The sequence below is a fragment of the Thermobia domestica genome, chromosome 10 (assembly GCF_964235325.1).
Source record: "Thermobia domestica chromosome 10, izTheDome1.hap1.1, whole genome shotgun sequence".
Classification (NCBI taxonomy): domain Eukaryota; kingdom Metazoa; phylum Arthropoda; class Insecta; order Zygentoma; family Lepismatidae; genus Thermobia; species Thermobia domestica.
This window is the reverse complement of record NC_137463.1, coordinates 119,754,805-119,763,600: the sequence shown is the minus strand read 5'-3', so window position 1 is coordinate 119,763,600 and position 8,796 is coordinate 119,754,805. Positions and strand designations below refer to the sequence as shown.

The 8,796-nt window shown below is 38.9% G+C and overlaps 1 protein-coding gene across 1 annotated transcript in view; it reads left to right on the top strand.

Moving 5' to 3' along the window:
* Positions 1-3,199: 3,199 nt before the first annotated feature.
* Positions 3,200-8,796, top strand: part of LOC145662684 (uncharacterized) — a 276,284-nt gene continuing 270,687 nt past the window's right edge. The window contains exon 1 of the mRNA XM_081728510.1: positions 3,200-3,297. The gene's annotated coding sequence lies outside the window, so the exon portion shown is untranslated. The remainder of the gene's footprint in view (positions 3,298-8,796) is intronic.

Below are 8,796 nucleotides of genomic sequence, written 5' to 3'. Positions count from 1 at the left end.
TTTTTGGTTTGATTCAGTCCAACGTCCCACATTTATGCCTGCTTTGCTAAAGGAGATATGGACCTACTGATTATAGTGGAATCCGAACCATTTTGGTCGTTCAACTAATATTCACCAGTTTATATCTTTTTCTAATATATATCCGAGCAATCCCTTTGGTATTTTCTGCTCGTCAGTACTATTAGGTATGTGTTTCATCGACGAGCAGTCTATTCCATCGCACTTTGAAATAGGTATAAATTGTTACAGTGCTGCCATTCCATTTCTCACTACAGGCATTTCAATTTAATTAACGATTTCTCTCTCTAGTCTCAAGATCTGATTGGTAGAGTGGCTATTGTACTGCATTAACTACTGCATTAGTTAAAACCCTGCAAGTGCTCGCACGACCATGTTTCATAACACAAGTCTAACTCACACAGTTTTTATATGTTCCTGTGGGTAAGGAAGCTCTTAACTCTGAAGTGAAAACAGATATGTAAACTTTGGTTGCGGAAATGGATTCAGGAGTAAATTTCAGTGCTATTTGATACCCCACATGACACCCTTGCCATTTATCATATTTGATCGCGATTCAATATGGCGCCTTTCAAAATGGCGATCATGCACTGGAAGTACTCCTACATATAGATGCTCTACCTTGGTTTACAATACTGAAGTCAGATCTATCAAAAGCTTTTTCATTTTTGTGCCAAAATGGTATTCTTGGACATTGCCTACTGGATTTCAAGATGGCGTCGTTGTAGCACCTCAACGAAGCATTTGCGCATCGAGTGATTATTACTACGTTACTTAGCAACTCGAACTGAATCTTGTCACAAATCTTCACCAAAATTCAACTCTCACGGTTTATGGACCTTCCTCGTCAGTATACTGCAGATATATCTAGGTAAATAACACTATAGGAAGTCTTGTGGAATGATTATATCCTCCATCTGTCTGTTGACAGGTGTCAGAGCAAAAACAATATTCGACAGCGAAGAACAATTTTCTGATAGGGAGTCAGCGTCCCACGAATATACCACATACCACACACACCCTCCTCTTCACACTACTGGAAATGGTTGAAATTCGTAATCAAGTGCAATGTCCTATTTCAATATTGTTTCCAATAGAGCAGAAGCAGAAATAGATAGCGACATTTTATACGATTTAATCTCCCAAGAATAACATCAATCTCGCCTCAGATGCCTCGATTGTAACCAGAAATAACAGAAATCGATCATTTCTGGTAGCAATATTGATCGCCACATACACATAGCAAATGTGGGAAGATATAGAGAGATATGGTTTTATTCGTTTTCATTTTATCAGCTTCACTTTACTGAAGAACTGTTCACATGATGCAACATATCACAGTGGCGCAATGGTAGAGCGCTTACCTCTGATGCGTAGGATCCCTGGTTCGATCCGCGTCCAAGTAAGCTTGTAGTGAACAATATCGTGCCCATGGGTTTTCTTAGGGTACTCCTGTTTCCTCTCACATTCTCATTCCACTAATACTTCCTCACCATTCACTTGTCTTACTCATCGTCTTCCTTAGCCTAACGGCCATAATTGTGGGACAAGACTAAAACTTTCATTTCATTTTCATTTTATTTTTACGAACCTATTATTTTTACGAAAGAGAAAATAGTTACTACATATATAAAGAACGTAGTGGCCATTAAGTTCTCCATTAAGGTAAAAAATTGTGGTTGCAGGAAATTTCAATTTTATTAGTAGGACAAAAACTTTCCTTGACCAGTTTTATCAAAAAAAAAAAAAAAACTAGTTCCATAAGTAGGACAAGATTAACCCATCTGGGGGCCAGGGGTAGGAAAAATATGTGGCCCTGCTGACTTCACCTAGTACTTTTCTCTGAAAGCACAGTAGGAAAGTGAAGGGAATATGTTTCATACTTTTGATCATATTTTCTTTTATGATCATGATTGTATCTTTATGATTCTTTTTTAGATAGCCAGTTGAGATTTTGACCAGAGTAGAGGCCCCTGTCCATCTGGAGGCCCAGGGCTACAGCCTCCTTTAATCCGGCCCTGTCCACCTGGAGGCCCAGGGCTACAGCCTCCTTTAATCCGACCCTGTCCACCTGGAGGCCCAGGGCTACAGCCTCCTTTAATCCGACCCTGTCCATCTGGAGGCCCAGGGCTACAGCCTCCTTTAATCCGACCCTGTCCACCTGGAGGCCCAGGGCTACAGCCTCCTTTAATCCGACCCTGTCCATCTGGAGGCCCAGGGCTACAGCCTCCTTTAATCCGACCCTGTCCATCTGGAGGCCCAGGGCTACAGCCTCCTTTAATCCGACCCTGTCCATCTGGAGGCCCAGGGCTACAGCCTCCTTTAATCCGACCCTGTCCACCTGGAGGGCCAGGGCTTCAGCCTCCTTTAATCCGGCCCTGTCCACCTGGAGGTCTAGGGCTACAGCCTCCTTTAATCCGACCCTGTCCATCTGGAGGCCCAGGGCTACAGCCTCCTTTAATCCGGCCCTGTCCACCTGGAGGCCCAGGGCTACAGCCTCCTTTAATCCGACCCTGTCCACCTGGAGGCCCAGGGCTACAGCCTCCTTTAATCCGACCCTGTCCATCTGGAGGCCCAGGGCTTCAGCCTCCTTTAATCCGACCCTGTCCATCTGGAGGCCCAGGGCTACAGCCTCCTTTAATCCGACCCTGTCCATCTGGAGGCCCAGGGCTGCAGCCTCCTTTAATCCGACCCTGTCCACCTGGAGGCCCAGGGCTACAGCCTCCTTTAATCCGGCCCTGTCCGTAAGTACAATGGCAATAGCAACTTGTTTCAGTATTTGGGAAGATAAAGAAGTAGGTATGTAGTTTTATATATTCTGCGCCGATTTGTATAACAACTTCTTGATTCATCAAAGTATTTGCATAACCTTGCCGCAGGCCAACTGTCAACACTACAATATTTCAAATGTTTAATCAGATGGGATAAATAACAGGTTAAATGGAGATAATGTCAAAAAAAAAAAAAAAAAAAAAAAGAAGGAATATCAAGACTGTGCAAACAGGATACATGACTCTTTGCTTCTAGAACTCCAGGAATAATTAGTAGACACGAGAAAGCTTCAAGCAACACATGTTTATTCTGATTTGAAGCATGTTGTTAGGAACAGGACATGATTGTTCTTTTCAACAAAAGAAAAGAAAAACAGCCTCCATCCTTCTTTGGCTAGTGACGTCATGCTGTAAGTGGACGTGCAGGTCATTCTGGAAGGATTGACAGTCACGTGCTAAATCCACGAACACTCATTTCGTTTTGGAACTGGAGCACACATAAGAAAGGGTAAGTACACACATCTTACATCTAATTCACTTTCTCCTTCGATGGTGTGCATTTCTATCGTAACGTTTTCAAGACAATTGGACTTACTTATGAAAAAGAATATTACTCTCGAGTTACGGTTCTTAGTATGCCAAGAAAGAAACTTACATTAAAATCAAAGAGAGTATTGAGGCCACGTTTGTGCCATGTAGAGGTGACATTGCGCTCTTTTTAAATGGAGGTCAAAAATATGCGACACAAATAAGTAATACCGTATATTTACAGAGCTACAGAGTCAAGTCGTTTGAGGATTAATGTTTAATTATTTCCTATTATTGGTATCTAATATAACAAGGGAGAATAGAGAAAGGCCTAAGCAATATCCAAAAATGTGAGGAATAACAGTAAACAACGTGAAAACATTACAAACTACTAAAGTTGGTAAAGTTTTATTATTGAATTTTCGATTAATCTAAGAATACATTTCAAGAAAGTGTTTTCATTTATAATTGAATGAATTCAGCATATAATTAATTCCTATTGATTTGTGGCTGACCCCTTCTTTCATTCATCTGACCCCTTCTAGTTAATGAGAAAAATAATACTACATATAGCTATTTAGATTTCCACATAAGTAACAAATAACCTAATTTCGCAACAAAATGCATTAATCATTTACGTGATCCTTTAAGAGGCAACCAATGTTTCTAAGTAAAGCTTTCATTTCTACTGAAAATTTAACATTGTAGGGGAAAAAAGCTGAAAACAATTGATTTACTAATATGTATTTTCAAAAATGAAATTTTTAAGTTTTATGTCCCACGGTTGTGCAGGCTAGGTTAAAAGAGACGGTGATGAGGAGAAATGAATGAAATGGTGAAATGAACAAATGGGTGAACCCCGAGAAGACCGAAGCACATGGTGTTTGTCCACCACAAAGCTGACTTCGTGCGAGTTGAGATCGAACCAAGGAGCTCATGCACCAGAGGTGAACGCTCTACCACTGTGCCACCGCGACTCTAATACGTATTTTGAGACATAGATTTTGTTGTTCTAAGAGAGATGTTGATATTTATAACCACTGAGATATCCGTTCTTCGTACGGGGAGCACAAGGTTTATGCAATATACCATATTTGAACGTAAAGAATTGAGTGAAATAAATAAATGGAGTAACGCCTTTGACGTTACCAATGTCAATATTAGTGAAATACATGGTAAATAACAAAGATCAACGCCTGTCAATATTAAGTGTAATAAGTAAGGAACGAATAGCATTGTCTCTCAATAGCATTGCCTCCGTCATTTTGCGGAACAGCTGACATGTCACCTTTTGCCCAAATATGGGCTCAAATGTCATCGGATTGTCACCAATCCGCTTAGTGATATTCACAAGTTCGGATTCGAGACTAATATCGGTCATTTGGAACACGTTTTCGCCCCCAACCAACCCCCATTATGTTGGTGGCCCCTTGTAGCAGATTAAGTGGCTCTAGGCCACTCCTTTCTATGAGAAGCTGATGACTGCTAGACAGACAGACACACACACACACAAACATTCTTTTATTACTAATTAAGATAATAACGTGATTTTTAAAAGATAATAGCAAAGATATTGTGAAAATGCAACTATGCAATGGAAATGCTTTTACCTAGTAATATCCCCGTGTAGTAAACGTTGCAACACCTAGTGGCCCATTTGCAAGGGCGCCGATTTCTCTGTAAATGGGGGGGGGGGCATTCAGATGCAAAAGGCATATATAGGGATTTAAAGACAAATTGAATTTATATTATACCAAATATGGTACATTCACAAATATAATGCGAGGGGGCCCACATGAGCTTTGGGGGGCCCGGGCCTCCTCGGCTCCCCAGGATCGGCGCCCTTGCCCATTTGCTGGTAAATGTTGTTCGTCGATATAGCGACACGTCGGACTGCCGCTAGTGTGCCACTGGAGACAGGGCTTCATCGAATCGAAACAGACATCTAGAGTGGGGTGTTGAAGTTACCACCGCATAGCAGCGAGGACTTCATTTTTGTCCGCGCTCCCTCGATTCGTCGCGTAGAATCGCGAAGGGAGGAACACGAACTATCGCCAGTCATGTGCATGCGGTTATTATTATATTATTTTTTCCTGACGAATTGTTCCTGAACTGAGCTCTTGGGGGTCAAGAGTAACCCCTGCCTCTACATCATGAAGTGAAAAATCTTGAGATGAGTACGGCAACTGTCGCCGTTTGTTAGAAAGTGAATATGGAAGAACTTTGAAATAAAGTAAATAGACGAACGTCATTTACATGGCGAACGCATTTTATCTGATCCCAAACGGTTATCGTCGAATATACGTGAGTAAAGGAGCACTCTGATTGGACAAATGAGGAAGACCTCAACGATTTATCCCTCAACAAGCGAGGTTTCCTTCATTGACTCCGTGGTGACGCCGGAAGAACATGCGTGTAATAACCATAAGGTTGGTGGTTCGCGCCCACCCCAGGGTACTGTTTTTAGTGTTTTTTAGACACATCTTAATACAAACAAATCATGCATGCGGCAATTTAACATATTTTGGGGAAGTAATTTTGTGGTTCATTGGCCTTTCATCGCGTCTCTGCCGCTGTTGGTATAATTTTCAAAACGGAAGTGGGACCACCGCGGATCGTCGCTGTGGGGTCGCCAATTTTTGACAAGATGTCCCTAGTTGCCCATTGGCGGTCCACCGACGCTTACGGTATGGGGATAATATATGTTTAAGAACAAAATCATTTTCAGTAATATTAACAAGATATTTTCTTATGTAAGCAACATTCCAATTGAAACTTCTAATCACCTTAAGTTTATTTTCCATAATATTAGTTATCTGAAAATCGTCTTCAACTTCGTTTAATGATCACATAGTCACTTAATGATCTGTAAGCAAATCAGTAATTATCTGGAACTATCATTAATCGAAGGCACAGTGGAAATGTCTGATTAATCTTTCTAGAAGGAAAGTGTATATCTCTCATAGGTTGTTACCTTTTGAGCTGACTATTAAAATAAATAAAATTTTATTATGTTACAATAATCATAGATACGATCAGTGGTGGCTCTTGAGGGAAGTGATATTGGTAAAATCAAGCATTTATTACTTGAAACTGAGAGAAGAAAATTTACTTTACTTTGTCATATTTGTATAGAAGAATTAGTGTATAAGATGGGTGTTCTTTCATTAATTGTTTAAGTTTTACCAATGGAACATTCTTGAAGAGCCTTTGAATTACTTCAAAACACAATGTAAATAGATACAGTTAGCTATTTGATATTGCAAGAGTTTCAAGAATGGTATTTAATTAGTTATTAAAATAAATTAATCTGATATTTGTGATGCAATAATTACACTATGGAGTAAAGGTCTATCGACACAAGCAGCCTACTGCATAGTCTAGTTCATTATTCTGGTAGAATAATTATCTTGTATATAGATTAAGTGATTCCAGTTTATCAAGGCGTTTTAAAACATAATAAATTAATACTGGATCCTAGATTCTACATCGTCTGTTGTGTAAAATTAAGCTTCTTAAGTCGAGTATAACGATTTCACCAACTGACTTCAGGTATTTGCATGAATGCCAAACTAAGTTGCTAAGTACCATAAAAAGGAAAAGCAGAACATAAATAACAACCGTATGAACAGTGAATGTGTAAAATATTGTCCAATTATAAATCACTTTTTATCCTATTAATCTATTCTTCTATTTACTTCCAAAATTGTTACAGGATTGAGTATAGCCCGCTCCCCCCAGTGATTTTTAACGAATCATAGTGATTCTAACGGTTCATATTAGTTCATAATGAATCGGAATCACATGTTATAAAGATTTAAGATGTAAATCTTGTGGTAAGGAGGCTTTAGTATAAGTAGTAGTAGCGGTAGTAGTAATAGTAGTAGTAGCAGCAGTAGTGGTAGTAGTAGTAGTAATGGTGGTAGTTAGTAGCAATACTAGTAGTAGTAGTAGTAGGAACGGATTAGAAGCCCCGCAGGGGTTGGTTGGGTTCTGTTCTCGATATAAGTAGTAGTAGTAGTCGGAGTAGTAGTAATAGTAGTAGTAGTGGATATAGTAGTAGTAGTAGTAGTAGTAGTAGTAGTAGATATAGTAGTAGTAGTAGTAGTGACTCTTCCAGTTCCGGTGACAAAGAACTGGGGGGAGCGGGCTATACACAAGCCTGGTTACACATCAGTGGAATCTTATTCACTATATAATTCACCAGTATTTTGATTAATTCCCAATAAAACATTATCACAGTATTTAATACTCCATTTACTTTTCGAAGAATCTCAGCATCGATAAATAACAGTTTTAGATGCTGTTGTTGATTTAAAGAACATTTCCTGCCCACTTGTATGAACATCGAACTTGTAATTTCTAACTTGTTACAAGCCTCTAATACATACTAAAGTGAAAGTGAGAATACAAATCACCAATTACTAACGAGAATATAACGATACACATTACCAATTACTTTCAGACAATGGGATTTGGGATTTCGTGTTACTTATAGTATAATAGCTATATGAGATGGAACCTGCAGGTCAACTTGAGATATGAACCAGATGAGTTCTCACCGAGAATTGAATCCAGGGCTCCCGCGCCAAAGTCGCGTATGCGAATCATATAGCTACGAGAAGCTCTTATACAGTGGAAATATAAGGATTCCCATCGCCAATTACTCATAGTGGAAATATAAGGATACATAATCCCAATTACTCATAGACTAGTCGGAATATACCGATACAAATCATAAACTGCTCATATACATTAGAACTATAACAATGCAAATTATCAAGTACACATAAACTAGTGAAATATAACGATACAAATCACCAAGTAATCATACAAAGTCTATGATTCGATTAGAAGTGAGAGGCAATACGAGTAATATGTACGAAGAATTTAGAATTCCAAGAATATTGTAAGATTGGTAAAAGCTTTGGTGTCGTAAAACATCTCCTAAAAGATGTACCAAAACGCCCCATCACTACTGTAGATGTTATCTCTTGATAATAAAATTCACCTGAGGTGCCAGATCGCCTCTTCCTTGCACAGTACAGGATACTCAGCGTTTTGGCAAGTTTTAATTGTTCCAACAATATATAGTTCTCTTTTGCTTTGTTAGTCTATGTATACCTATAGCTTTTCAATTTCAAATGTGGTAGAGTATATTTGAAACGGCTGTTTACCATATTTAGTACATCAACAATTTAGCTAAGATTTGATTAGTTTTATACAACCTAAAGCCACTTCTCTCCTTGTTGTTAGTCAAGTATAAAAGGCACACAAGGATTGTTTCAATTGCATTTATGATTAAATTTGATTTTGTATTAGTGAATGTATTTAGGGGTATTTAGTGTTGCCACGTATATACACGACATTAACTGAAAGATTAGGATTTTAATAGTTTATAATATCTAAATTTACTATTTTTGTCGGTTTGATAAACTGTTCCAGCACTTTGTTTATTAATCATTTTGTAGACTACGTT